Source organism: Phalacrocorax aristotelis, chromosome 2 (assembly GCF_949628215.1).
Source record: "Phalacrocorax aristotelis chromosome 2, bGulAri2.1, whole genome shotgun sequence".
Classification (NCBI taxonomy): Eukaryota; Metazoa; Chordata; class Aves; order Suliformes; family Phalacrocoracidae; genus Phalacrocorax; species Phalacrocorax aristotelis.
The window spans coordinates 147,903,432-147,917,511 of NC_134277.1; the positions used below are offsets into that span (position 1 = coordinate 147,903,432).

Sequence of the window (14,080 nt, forward strand, 5' to 3'; positions counted from 1 at the left end):
AGTGAAGGAAAGGTATCCCTTTAAAAAAGATGTTACATATCGCCCAGGAAAATGGACAACCGTGGAGAAAGGTATCCAGTATCTGAGGGAATTAGCTGTGCTTGAGGTCATTTATGGTGACCTGGACGATCAACGGTCGTCCAAAGATCCAGATGAAGCCAAGTGCACACGACCCATGTGGCGGAAGTTTGTACGGAGCGCACCATCTTCGCATGCAAACTCATTGGCAGTGATGTCCTGGAGAGGAGATGAGACACCAACGGTGGCAGAGGTGATTAATAGACTAAGGGATACACATTTAGCAAAAGCCACATGGTTAGTCAACATGAGGGGATCTGCCAATCAAGCTGGCCCTGCCCAGTCAGAAATCCTACATACTGTGGAAGGGGACAGAGTCCCTGTAGTGCACGCAGAAAGTATGCTGGGCAAAACAGTCTGGGTTCTTCCTGCCTCTGGCAAAGGCAAACCCATTCATGGGATTGCTTGTGCTCAAGGACCTGGGCGCACTTGGTGGGTGATGCGAGGGGATGGAGAAATGCAATGTGTGCCTCAAGGGGGTTTGATTTTGGGAGGAAACAGTCAATGAACTGAATGGCACAATGCGAACTGCTATATAATATTGTGTGTCAACTCTGTGTTGTATCAATGATACCATAGTACAAGCCTCCTGATCCATGGAAGATAAACTGTGAAACAAGAAAAGTGCAGCAGTGATGGAACAGTGACTGACTCGGTATGCAGCGACCCAACGCCACACACCATCTCTCCCACCCTGGAAGACTGATATGACAGATGGAGCCCAGAGTCATGGACTGGGTGAACTCAGTGGACATTTTAATGGACATTTTACAGGGAAGGTCCATGGACTAAGGGAATGATTTCTGTGTGTTATGTTAAAGGATGGGAAGGGGAGGGGTGGTGGTTGGTAAGGTTGTATTGGATGGTATGGGACCTGGGCATGGTGTAAATGGTATGGAATAAGGGGTGGAGAATGTGCTGGTTTTGGCTGAGAAGGGGTTAATTCTCCTCCCTGTGGGGGGCGGGGGGGTGTCAGCTACCTTTCCAGCTTCCCGCGCTCTGCCGTGTGGCGGGGGGGGGGGGCTGGGAGGGGCAGGGCCCTGGCGCGGGTGGCTGACCCCGACTGGCCAATGGCAGGTTCATGCCATACCGTGTGACACCGTGACCAGTACATTAAGGGTGGGGAGGGGGGGCAGTTTGCGGCTGGGGCGCGGCGTCGGGTCGGCGGGCGGCGAGCGGCTGCGGCGCGTGCGGTTTGTTCCGGCGGTTCGTTCCCCCTCTCCCCTCCCTTCCCCCCCCGGGGCTTTGCGCCTCTCGTTGTTCTCCTTTACATTGCATTTCTGTTGTTGTTTCTTTTAATTTTAATTATTAAACTGTTCTTATCCCAACCCACGAGCGTTACCCTTCTGATTCTCTCCCTCATCTGCCGGTGGGGGAGTGAGCGAGCGGCTGTGTGGGGCTGAGCTGCCGGCTACACCATGACACTAATAATCACAAATATTTTATTTTGCTTTGTGTATTGTGTTCAGCATTTGGCTTCAGCACCATGATTCCAGTTAATACTGAACACTCATGTTCTTGTCCATTGATACCTAATATAGCAAAGAACAGAGCCTCTGTGTGCTGTAGAATCCATTCCTACACAGAACCCAGGGAGGCAGGGTCTTGAAATCTGCTGAAGACCTTCAGACTATCAGCAGTTAATATCTAGGCAAGAGTTTATATATTCTTACACACAGTATTTATGTGTATTGATTTACATGAGTGTATACATAATAACTGCCTTAAGTTATGGTTTATAAATGTAGGTAGACAGCAATATTCATTTGTGTCCTATAAAGTTTGGCTATATTTATGGTTCCTAACAATAATCTGAGCACAAGAGGTTTAATGATAGATACTGTAGATACATGAAAATGTTTACCTTAGTTTTACTACAGACATTAAAAAATGATATTGATATATCTCCGCTGGAATCACTTTATAATTTTAAGGCACAAATAAATGAAATTTCCAGAAATACTTGTAGCAGTAAACTAAGAACTTCAATTTCCCACAGCACTATAAAAAAGTTAACTACTTGTACAAACTCTAACACCTTCTCTTTCCTTTCATGAAATTCTATATATACACCCATTAATCTCTAAGTGCCTCCAGACATAGCTATAATTCTCAGTATTATAATGAACGTGTAACTCTGCATACAGGGGAGATGGTCCTGCCAAAATACTTGCAGTCCCAGAAAATTTGGTTTCTTTCTGTGCTGATGTAACTGATTGTTTGAATACATGACAAACGTTAAATTAAAATACCTAAACAAAATCGTTGCCAAATACTATTTTTCAAAAAATATTAAAATAAAAATAAATATTTAAAAATCTCAGATTTAAACTGTCATGTGTTCAGTATACATGTACATACATTTACATACGCAAGCACCTGTATGTATATATAAAATAAGGATGAGTTCATTCTACTAAATAGATCATAAAAACCCTGTTTTAGAAGCAGCAGTGGAAAGATCTGAATCATGATATGATGAAATATCAGGTACTCAAATCAGCTTGCAGAAAAGACTATGAAACATAATAAGACAAAAGTGCTTTGGTTTATCTGAAATAGCTTAGTTCAAGATATATATCATTTTATGGCTTTAATAATTGTATAGATAGATAAGACCTTTTTTGTAGGAAATATGAGAGTAGCCAAAGCATATAAAGACAATTTTGGTCCCTTTTTTCATTAAATTCCTCTGAGGATTTTGAAAGGGAGCAGTCACAGGTTTCCTTTAAGTAAACGTGTGCTAATACAATCTCCTTCAACCCTGGTTGTTGGAGTGAGAGTCAGGATATGATTATGGGGATCAATTCCTTGCCCCAGTTTACTTCCTGAATGCTACAGCCTCTGAGTGAGAAATGTAAAACTGCAGGTTTCTTTAGAGAGCTTATATACCAGGAATAAGTATCATTTCCATTAGATGTTAAAGGAATAACCATACTGGAGTCGCAATGATGAAGAGTAGAATCAGGTGGTTCTGCATCTAACACTGAGCACAAACTTAGTAGTAGCAACAAGAAAATTGGGTTGAAAATCTCTTCTTGTACTGTAATTCTGTATAACAAAAACTGGTCCAAACATTTAAATTTAGGGGAAAATCTGAAAATTTAAATCTTTTGGAGATATTCCTGCAGTTAGAAAAGCAAAAGCCCAGCTCAAATTGAAACTGGCCGTAGATGTCAAAAATAAAAAGACAGGTTTCTTCAGGTATGTCAACCATAAGCAGAAAAAGAAGGAAAACATAAGCCCACTGTTAAACAGAAGAGTCAGTCACCAACGATGCTGAACAGGCAGAGGTCCTCAACACTTTCTTCACCTCTGTCTTTACCAACACTGTTGGGTCCCAGGCTTTGGGAAGGAAATTGCCAGTTGATCCAAACACTGACCCACCATCAGTGAAGGAAGAGTTAGTACATGAATTACTACAGGAGCTTGACCCCTTCAAATCGATTGGCCCTGATGCCATCCACCCGAGGGTGTTGAGAGAGCTGGCTGACATCATTGCAAGGCTGCTCTCCATAAGCTTTGAGAAGTCGTGGGGAACGGGGGATGTCCCAGAGGACTGGAGGAAGGCAAATGTTACTCCTATCTACAAGGGAGGATCTGGGTAACTATAGGCCCATCAGCCTTACTTCAATCCCTGGGAAAGTTATGGAACAAATCCTCCTGGGGGCCATCACAAGTCAACTGAAGCATGTGATTGGGAAAAGCCAACATGGCTTCACTAAAAGCAGATCGTGCTTGACAAACCTGATGGCCTTCTATGACAAAGTGACTTGCCTGGTTGACGTGGGGTGGGCAGTGGACTGTTTACCTGGACTTTTCCAAGGCCTTTGATATGGTCCGCCACAGCCTCCTCCTGGAGAAATTAATGCGTTATGGCCTAGACAAGTGGTCTGTGCAGTGGGTGGGCAATTGGCTGACAGGCTGCACCCAAAAGGTGGTGGTAAATAGCTCCTTTTCCAAGTGGCCACCTGTCACTAGTGGTGTCCCCCAGGGATCAATATTGGGCCCAATGTTATTCAGTATCTTCATAAGTGATCTGGATGACGGGATCAAGTGTAGCCTGATGAAGTTTGCAGGTGACACCAAATTGAGTGGGGAAGTAGACACTCCGGAAGGGAGAGATGCTCTGCAGAAAGATCTGGATAGGCTGGAAGAGTGGGCCAGCAAGAACCTTATGGAGTTCAACAAGGACAAGTGTATGGTCATGCACTTGGCAAAACATAATCCAGGGGTGCAGCACAGACTGGGATCCACCTGGCTGGAGAGCAGCTCTGTGGAAAGGGACCTGGGGGTCCTGGTGGACAGAAAGCTCAACATGAGCGAACAGTGTGCTGCTGCGGCCAAGAGGTCCAATAGGATGCTGGGTTGCATCAAAAAGGGCATCACCAGCAGAGAGAAATAAGTCATTATCCCACTCTACTCAGTGCTTGTCAGGCCACACCTGGAGTACTGTGTACAGTTCTGGTCCCCTCTATACAAAAACGATGTGGACAGGCTGGAAGGGGTCCAGCAAAGGGCCACCAAGATGATCAAAGGACTGGGAAGCTGCCACACGAGGCTAGGCTGGGAGAGCTTTGTTTGTTCAGCCTTGAGAAAAGGAGGCTCAGAGGGGATCTTATCACCATGTACCAGTACTTAAGGGTAGCTACAAAGAAGATGGAGACTTCCTTTTTACACGGAGTCTCATGGAGAGGACAAGGGGGAATGGACACAAGTTGCTCTTGGGGAGATTCCGATTGGACGCCAGAGGAAAATTTTTCACAGTGGGGACAGTCAACCATTGGAATAATCTCCCCAGGGAAGTGGTTGACTCGGCCACGTTGGACACTTTTAAGATTTGTCTGGACAGGGTGCTGGGCCATCATGTTTAGACTGTGCTCTTCCTAGAAAGGTTGGACTAAGTGATCCCTGAGGTCCCTTCCAACCTGTGATTCTGTGATTAAGTCACTGTGAAGAGGAGAGAAGTGAAAAGGAATGCTGGAAGAATCTCCCTCCTAAAGCCTCGCCTTAGGGGCAGCATTTTTCCTTTTTGTTTTTCCTAGGACCTAGCAAGATTATTCCCTCCTACTTAAGTTTATCATAATCACAGGTCTTCCTGGAAGTCAATGTTATTGTGAGACATTACTTTATAAGTCATGAAATCATGAGCCAAAGTGGGGAGGTTTTCAGCCTTCAATTTCATATATGCTGATTGTCAGTACTTTCTCTGGCTGATGCACCATTCCTATTGCTACTGTTAACAAAGATAGTACAAATAAACTCATAGATGAACAACTGATTATGTATGTGCATAAGCACACATGCAGAACAACAGATCTAGTAAATGGTAAACAGAGGAAGAGAGGCATGTATTAGAAATGGATTGTCTGGGTTTACAAGGGAAAACAAGCCACCAGACGTATTTACAAATGTTATGCTTAATAACAAAGTTAAAAACAATGAGACATGAATGGTTTAAGTTTCATGCATGCTCAATACAGATTCAAAGAATTATACTAAAAGTGAAGTGGAATAGTTTTAATTACTTTTTAACAGTAAGAACCTGTTTGGATGTATCCTTTGGGCAATCGAAATATTAATATCTTCACAGTGATCAGTGAATTAAACTCCCAGGCGTACTGGCATCTGGGGCTGCTCCCGCATTCCCAGCGAGTTGGCTGGGTGGTTGTCAGACTCTCTGACTGATTAAGTTGCTACTTTTGTTTGCAAATTTCCACACAGTGTCCCTGTGCCTGAAGTGATAACGATCACAGTCATTTCCGATTTGTAATCCAGGAACATGTACTGGCCCTTGCCCTGACAGAGCTTCACAGTTCACAAATATAAAGTGACAGTCATTTTGGCATGATTAATGTAGTGAAAACACAGAGCAATGAGTCAAAGATGAGACACACCATTTATTTTAAGTCCATCCTTCACTCAGATCTTGTATGAATTCTTAGCATTTATCATTGGTTTTACTTTCTTGATCTTCCCTCTGCAATACTTTTAATTTTCACAATAAATCCCAAGTAGGTCATGTACAACAATAAGACTAATGTTTTCTTGCCAAGTAAAACCACGTTCAGAAGGGCGGTTTTGTAATAACTCAGAAGCATTTACAATGTAATCAAAAATACATTGAATAAAACCAACATATCAGAATAACAGGACTATTAAATAAAAGGAAAATATTCCAGACCTTTAAAACATGCTGTAACTTCAGAATCAGAGATGACCAGGGCTCAAAATCAAATACAGATATTCCTAAACTTTTGAGTATTCAGATTCAGGATTTTAGTTCAATCTCATTTTCATAACGATAGGCATGTGGTACTGTTGTTCTCTCTCAGGGGTAACAAAAAATATCTGTTGTACTGACTTTGTAGTTGCTGTATGTAAATTCAGACTTTCAGGTCATTAGTTTAACCACATGCAGAACATAGAGGAATTAGGATAACATTTCTCATGACTACAGCTATTCGATCGAAAGAAGAATTGACATCAGTAATGCTCATATCTATCACGCTTTGTACTGTAATAGTATAGAACAATGTTTTCATGAATCCTTGGGAAAGTTTGGCAGCTGTTCTGCTGAGGTGTGTGTCACAATCACATTAATAGTTATACATTTTGCCCATTAGCTGGCTATAACATTCATGCCCTGTAGTCAGAACATAATAGCATGGCAATTTCTTCAGTACTGAAAATATGAAAAATCTTGTCAGGCACTAAAAGAATGCTGTGACTTTGACTCTAATCATACTCCTACCTGTTGCTCCCAGAGGACTCAAGGAAACTGTCAGTTACTGCAAAGCACATCTGAACCCCACCACCAACTGCAAACCCCTGTGCTCACAGAGAACTTAAATATAAGCCATACAAAAGTCAGGAATAAATGTTCTGGGGTAGGTGTTCTCTTTTGCAGGACACAGGTTTTCAGTCTCTGGTATTGATGCTGATGGAAACAGTGTTAACTCTATGCCATGCCTGAAGGTCTGATGAGCGGGGCAGGGGGACGACACATGACATACGACAGTACTGGAGCCATACAGGAGCCATACAGGCCAGGAAACCCCTGATTCTCTACTGCATCCCTGTCTCATCTGGATCCAATTCTTTCCATTCAGGTAATGCTGTGGTTTCATTTCCATGAGGTCAGATAATGTGGGGTTAGGACACATACAGATTTATCTGTGGAAAAAACCCATATGGTCTTCTACTGGGATGGCACAGGAAGGTTAAATAAAGTCTGGAAACCTGACATATTAAAGTCGATGGAAGTTTTGCAGTTAACCTCAGTTTGGCCAGGATTTCACCCCTGAGACTTCACTTCTCTTTTTTACTTTCAGCTCCAGAACAGGTAAAAGTATTTTCCCAAAACCAACAGGAATGCTATTATTTTATTATTAATTAGATGTCTGCAATTCTAATCTGCTCTGAAACCAAATATTGGGGTTTGTCGTCTTACTGTAAACCTATTAACATGCTCTCCAAGATTATTTTCTTGTGAAAAGTATGCTGTTAACATTAGTAGAAGCATGCACATAAGGATTGTTAACAATTTGGGATTGTTAACAATTTGGGATTATTAACATTTGGACTAAAGTGCTGGCTTGTAGACATGAAAAGAAAGCTAAAACACAAGTGGTTCTGTTCCACTTGAAATAAATTACCATGCTACCACTATTCCCAGTAGGAAAAGGGAAGGGGAGGCATATTTTTCTGCACAATGTATAGAATGTTTAATGGATTTCTGTGTGATAACAGTGGAAGTTGTGGCACTGTCCATTTTGTCAATGTGATGACAAAGAAGCAGGAAAACAGGACTTTGTTCCTTTCTTTGCAAGTGGACTGCAAGGCCATCACAAAGGTGTTTTCTTTACAAGGAAGAACACAGGAAAGTTTATGTAAAATGATTAAAAGCTGCAGAGTTCCAGTTGAGAACTGAACTTCCTGAAAGGTCAGGGTATTGGGGGTTTGTTTGAAGCTTATCGTTCTGTCTCTGTGCAGTTCCAGTAGCAGATCTTTCACAGCTGGGCAGCAGCAATAGCTCTGCTTCCACAGTACCCCAAAGGAGGGAATGTTCCAAGCAGACCTGCAGTCCACTGCTGGGAGAAGGTCATGGCACGAAAGCACCTTCATCATCATCCACAAACCTGTGGGACTAGAGGCTCAGCTTGAACACTGCAATAGCTTGGCTGATCTGAATGACTTTTCCAGGTAGGACTTCTTCTACTTGCCAAAGAAAACTAGATAACAAATCTCAAACTCTGCTGTAGTTGAAGGTTCCCTATCCAAACCGACAGCTGAGTGTTTAGAAAACATGAATCTCCCTCCTCTCCTTCATGCTCTTGCAAACATCTGCGTTAGTCTCGGTTACTGCAAGGTTCCCTTTTATCTGGGATGGTTGCACAACTTTTCATTGATATGCAGACGAACCAGCCTGCTTTCACGAGCGAAAGCAGATTTTTGCAAGAAATAGAAAAAAGTTCCTCTAGCTGTACTATCAAAATTCCCTACAGATTTCTTTTTGGACATTACATAAAAGTAAAAGAAAAGTAGTCTAGCTTTTTTCCCTCGTCCCAGCTCCTAGAAACTTGCTGCAGATCAGCCCTACTTGAATGCAATGCATTCATAGTCCTGCTTCTATTTTTGTTAGGCAGAAGGGATACAGACTCTGGATCGCTGCTGGTTGGAGATGATTATTCTTGAGACAGCTCAATACAAAGGTTTAGTCTATTCCCCACTTTCCTGGTGGTGACAGTGTGCTCATGTATGTGACAGTCAGTTCTGCAATATGTAAGAAATAGCTTCTCTTTCCATCCTGACAGTAAAGATTGTGTTCAATAGATGAGTCAGTGAATTTATCAGGGAAAAAAGAAGCTGACGCTGGTAACTCATGTGCTGCTAAAATTAAGAGTGTGAGTCCCTGTTTAATAGTCATGACTATAAAACACGTTGAAATACAGTAGGCAGCTAAAAAACAAGCGATGTTTGAACTTACAGCTTCCTGGCTTCCATGAACTTTCGACAAGGCTGCTAGCTTGACTGACAATAAGTCTCTGATACACCTGTGAAATAATAAGCTAAAATATGGACTGTCCCAGTAATTTTCTTTCATGTAACATCTCTAACTCTGTTTTGTAAATAAAAGGTCAACCGTGCCTTTCTGAAGGTAAGCTCTGTATCTACTACCAAAATCAAAAAGCTGTAATTAAATGTCATATAAGTGTTGATAGAAAAAGGTTTTTTTCTGCCATTTGTATCTTACTCCAGGTCTGTTTTGTACTGGTTAGTAAACAAATATCCCCATAAACAAGAATGAAACTCTTCTATGAACTATTCAAACATAATGCCAGCCCCATTTGGCCTCTTGTTACCAAGATGTTAGCAAGATGTCATTTAAAAGAATGAAACAACCAGTCGCAATGTGAAGAACGGCTCAGTGGTGGACATGTTTCATCGCTATGTTTAAGAAATGCAGAGGGTCTAGGCACAGACCACGCTGTAGATCAGCTGAACCACCACAAAGCAGAATGCTCGAATCCTTTACTGCCACCAATGGATCTTCATAATCCTCATCTTTTAACACATGGTTTGCAAAGCCAGAATGGTAAGAAGGTTTTTTACTATATTTCTGAGTCCTGAAATGTTAATCAGATCGGTATTTAATTATATTTCTTTTATATTTAATGCCTATTCTACTCTTGCACAAACTGTAAAGCTTTTATTGAGAGGAGTGAGATGAATGCTAAAAGCAAAATATACAGTATATAATTAACTGTAACGGACTTAATAGTTGGAGGGATATACTTTAGGGAATAATCCTGAATTTTCAAGTAAGGAAATAGATAATCAAACCGTTTTATTCAATCTAATTCCTAGGATACTCTGAATAGCTGTCCTTCGGTATATGAACAAAATGATTACTTAATAATAAACGATTACTTAATAATAAATAGAGTGAATTTAATTGCTGTGAATTGCTGTAAATTTTCTTTCCAGAAAATTTTATGTAAAATAAGATATAAACACGAAAAGACACTGGTTTATTGTCTCTTACTTGGATGATTTAAATTTATTTTAAATAGTTACTGGTTATTTAAAGTAGTATGGTTTCTGCACAGAAAATTGTGTGAGAGAAATATATTTGAATTCAACATGCAGGCCAGTCTTTCTGCTAGAAATACTTTATCTCACTTAAAAAGAAAAGAACATGTAACAGAACATTAGGATTGCTGGAGAAACGTGACGGCTATAATTCACTATATTTATGTTAGCTTCCAAAATTGGATTAAATTAGTTATTTCAACTGTTTAAAACTGAATTTGCTCCTCAAATTTGATGAAGCTTTGATACCATTAAAGGACAAGTCAGTTAGCTCTTTAAATTAAATTTAAATTCATACAGTTCTTCCAACATAAATAAATAATCCAAACATTTTCAGCTAGACAAATTGAATGTGATGTTCAGTTAAGGAAACAGAACATTCTGTAAGAATTTAAATCCACACAGTGACTTGAAATATTTTTATAAGACAATGCCAACTTAAAATCAACCTTCTATTTAGCCCTTTTTTACCTTACTTACACTCTTTCCAAGTAACACCAAGAGTGATATGTAAATGAGTGCTGAGAGAAAGAAGGTCTTTCTGGTAATTTTGTTTGTTTTTCATACTTAATGACATTTTGTCTCTGTTCAATTTCTACTCACTTAACTGTGCCCAAGAAGGGCCATAAATAAAGCCAAGATGACAATATCAGTCTACACATAAGACGAACACTTCCCATATCCAGTCAACTTGCAGACAAAGACAGAAATTTATATAATTTATGATGGCTGTTCTTTGAAAAAGGGGCAGAACTTCTCAGTCCTAACCTTTGCATGAATGTATAGACCAATATCATCAAGTGCATATATGAGTGTACTGGTACACTTGTACATGGCTGAAATTGTGAGCATCTGTTATTATACAGTCTCTGACCATGGAGGTCTCAGTACAGAATCAGGGCATATGAACTGAACAAAAGCCAGCAATTTATTTCATTAAAGCCTTCTGAAATCTAGTAAATGAAAATGCCTTTGACTGTTATTAACCCGAGCTGTATTTTACAAGTGAGTTGTTTGTGATGGGATCTCCAGACCATTAATAATTTTCTGAGTCATGTAGTTAAATCATAGGCGTCTTTCTTCTTCTTCCGTCTTAGTTAAGTGCCTAAAAGCTCTAATCATGATCTCATCAAAGACAATGGCTCAAGCAGGTTTTTTCTTGTTGTGGGTTTCTTTTTTTCCCTGTGGTGGTCTCCCCTTTTACAGGCTAGTTAATAGATCATTTTTAGCTGTAGGAATCCACATCAATTATATCTTCAAAGAGACCCTCAACTTACTTAAAATCAGCTCCTCAAAGATTTATATTTACTTGAAAAATCTTAGCGTCTGTTTAGAAAGAAGCCTTATTTTGGCTGAGATTCCACTGCTGGGTTTTTACTGGACTTGTTTCTGCCACTGCAACTCAGTACTAACTTTGTTAGCTTCAGCCACAGAAATGTGGTATCACCATGGGTACACAGAATTAAGCACGCTGGACACGGTACTGCAAAGGGCTGGACATTCAGCAAAGCCTGAGGCCAACACAGGCCTCATTTTAAACATAGATTGTTTCCATGATCGCTGGGATGATTCACAGGCACACTCCCTCATGTACATAATCTAGCGGATGAGGAGCAGGGTGTTCAGAAGTTTGACAGATCCAGCCTCTGGGCCTCATCCTACATGTCCCCTTGGTTTCAAAATTGTCCTCAGTGTGTTTAATACTCCGTAGATTTTCCCTGCTTACATCTTCAGCTTTTTCCCAGTTTCATTATTCACTTGGAAAATGGAAAATTAAAGTTTAAAGCCTTCCTTTGATCTGAGATGTCATAACATAAACAACAGATGCAAATACTTCTTTGGTGACCACTAATCTGTCTGTAAATCTCCTGTTGAATCAGAGCTAAAAAAAATTACATTCTGTGTTATTTGGCATAATTCATCTCTTCACTTTTATACTCTGGGAAAACAGAAAAATATTGCTAACCTTAAGGAATTTGTGATTTTAAGATTTCTCCTGGCTAATTCATTATATACCTTAGTGCTACAAGGGGTGTGGAGGAGTGGATCTAAACTCTGTTTTACTGTGTTTATAAAGGGTAGAATTTTGTTCTCTTTGTTTGCTTTTCTCAACAGCGAAAAAGTGTGAGTCACTCTGATAAATTTGCCAGGATTAGCCCACTCAATTCACCTCTTTTACAAGGATTTTCCTTTAAGTTTGGGAGATGAGGGTACAGCTTAACTGTTGTGGTTTATTATTTCCTTTAGCTTGGGTGCTAGAACAATTCAGCATTAATACTGTCATTTCACTAATACATCCCAATAGGCCATGGCAAGAGCAGTTATATGATCAATTGTTTTAGGGTGATTGTTGAAATCCTAAACTACTGTCAAAATAGCCAACCTAAAACCAAAAGAAAAAAAATTACTATTCAGCCAAGTGGTGCCAAATGTACACAGATTCAACAGTGCCAAACTAAACTGTATATGTAGTGTTGACTATAGAACATGCACCTTGCCTTTCTACTGCTTTTATTAGTCAAGTCAGAGAAAGTTCACCGTCTTGTTCATAAAAGATACTCCTCTACAGCATAAAAGCTATTCAGTATGCCTCAAGATTGTATCTCTTATGTAAATGAAAAAGCAGAGTAACATTATTGAGAATAATATTTTAGGTCAAGAATCTCAGAAGTGCTAAAGTTTAAATCTATAAGGACAACTTTGGAGCAAAGAGAAATACCTGAATTCCTCATACATTGAAAGTGGGTCATTAAGCTCTTAAGAATGTGATTGATAGTCACAAACACGATGCGCAGAAGTTCATTCAAGCCAACTGGCAGGTGTGTGTCACTAGGATTAGGCTGACAATACTCTCTTATTTTCTCCTGGATTAGCTGTCACTTAGGTGCAGCAAACTGCATTGTCTGTTTTTGATTTTTCTTTAAAACACCATTACATGAGAATAGAAGTAGCACTTCTATTCCCTCCTCAGTCTGAGGGGCTACAGACCTACAAATTCTCTTCCAAGCAAGAGTTTACTCCATGGAAATATAGACTAAGATGGGTTAAATGTATTCTCTATTCCCCTCTGCAGAAGCAGGACCATTGTGCCATGAAGAGCCAAGGTTCATAGTGCTAAAGTACTTAAGTAGGACTGTGATGTGGCAGCCCAGTGATACAGGTGTCAGCTGTCCTAAGGACTTGTCTCCTTTCCCAAGCCTGTTCATGAGTTTTGCAAGAATCATTGAACAAATACACAATTTAGCTGCTTCTGCCAGCAGTTAAGGAGTTCAATTATAGAAAGAATGCCACTGTACTTCATGGTGACTTTAAGATTTCATGTATGCATTAAGCAGTCTCTGAAGACAGTTTTTGAACGTAACTGTGAAAAACTACTGGCCTGCGGGTTCTCAGGTTGGGTGTTCCCATGCCAATCCATCACAGATTTGTAAAATGCTTGAATCTAAGTGCCTCCATGCCAGCAAAATTCCACCATAGGCATCAGACTTTTCTGAATCTGTGGCTTAGGGCCATACTATGTTTCCTTACCTAATTACAACAGATTTTTTTATTCTTCAAAGTGGGAAAATTTTCAGAAAATTGCTTCACAAATTTTCTGAATAAATAAACTTCTGACTTGAAATGTTGTGATTCTAGGAGTTCTCACACCCCACATACGCAACAGTTGCGCAGCATTCAACTCTGGCAAGCCTATCTTCCAAAGAAATCAGGACAGCTACACACACAACTGGACATCAAGCCTGTAATTTTTTTTTAGAGACAGAGCTAGATATCTTTACCAGTAACAAGGATTTAACAGGATTTGAGCCTGATAGGATTTATTTGAAATTGTCTACTACTATGCAGATGTCTACACACAACAACATTAGACCATAAATGCTCACCAAAACCACTCATGGAGTCATGG

At 40.2% G+C, this 14,080-nt stretch overlaps 1 protein-coding gene across 1 annotated transcript in view; it reads right to left on the reverse strand.

The window, feature by feature from the left end:
• The window catches only part of ANGPT1 (angiopoietin 1), a 175,627-nt gene that overhangs the window by 108,289 nt on the left and 53,258 nt on the right, over positions 1–14,080 (reverse strand). The window lies entirely within an intron of this gene.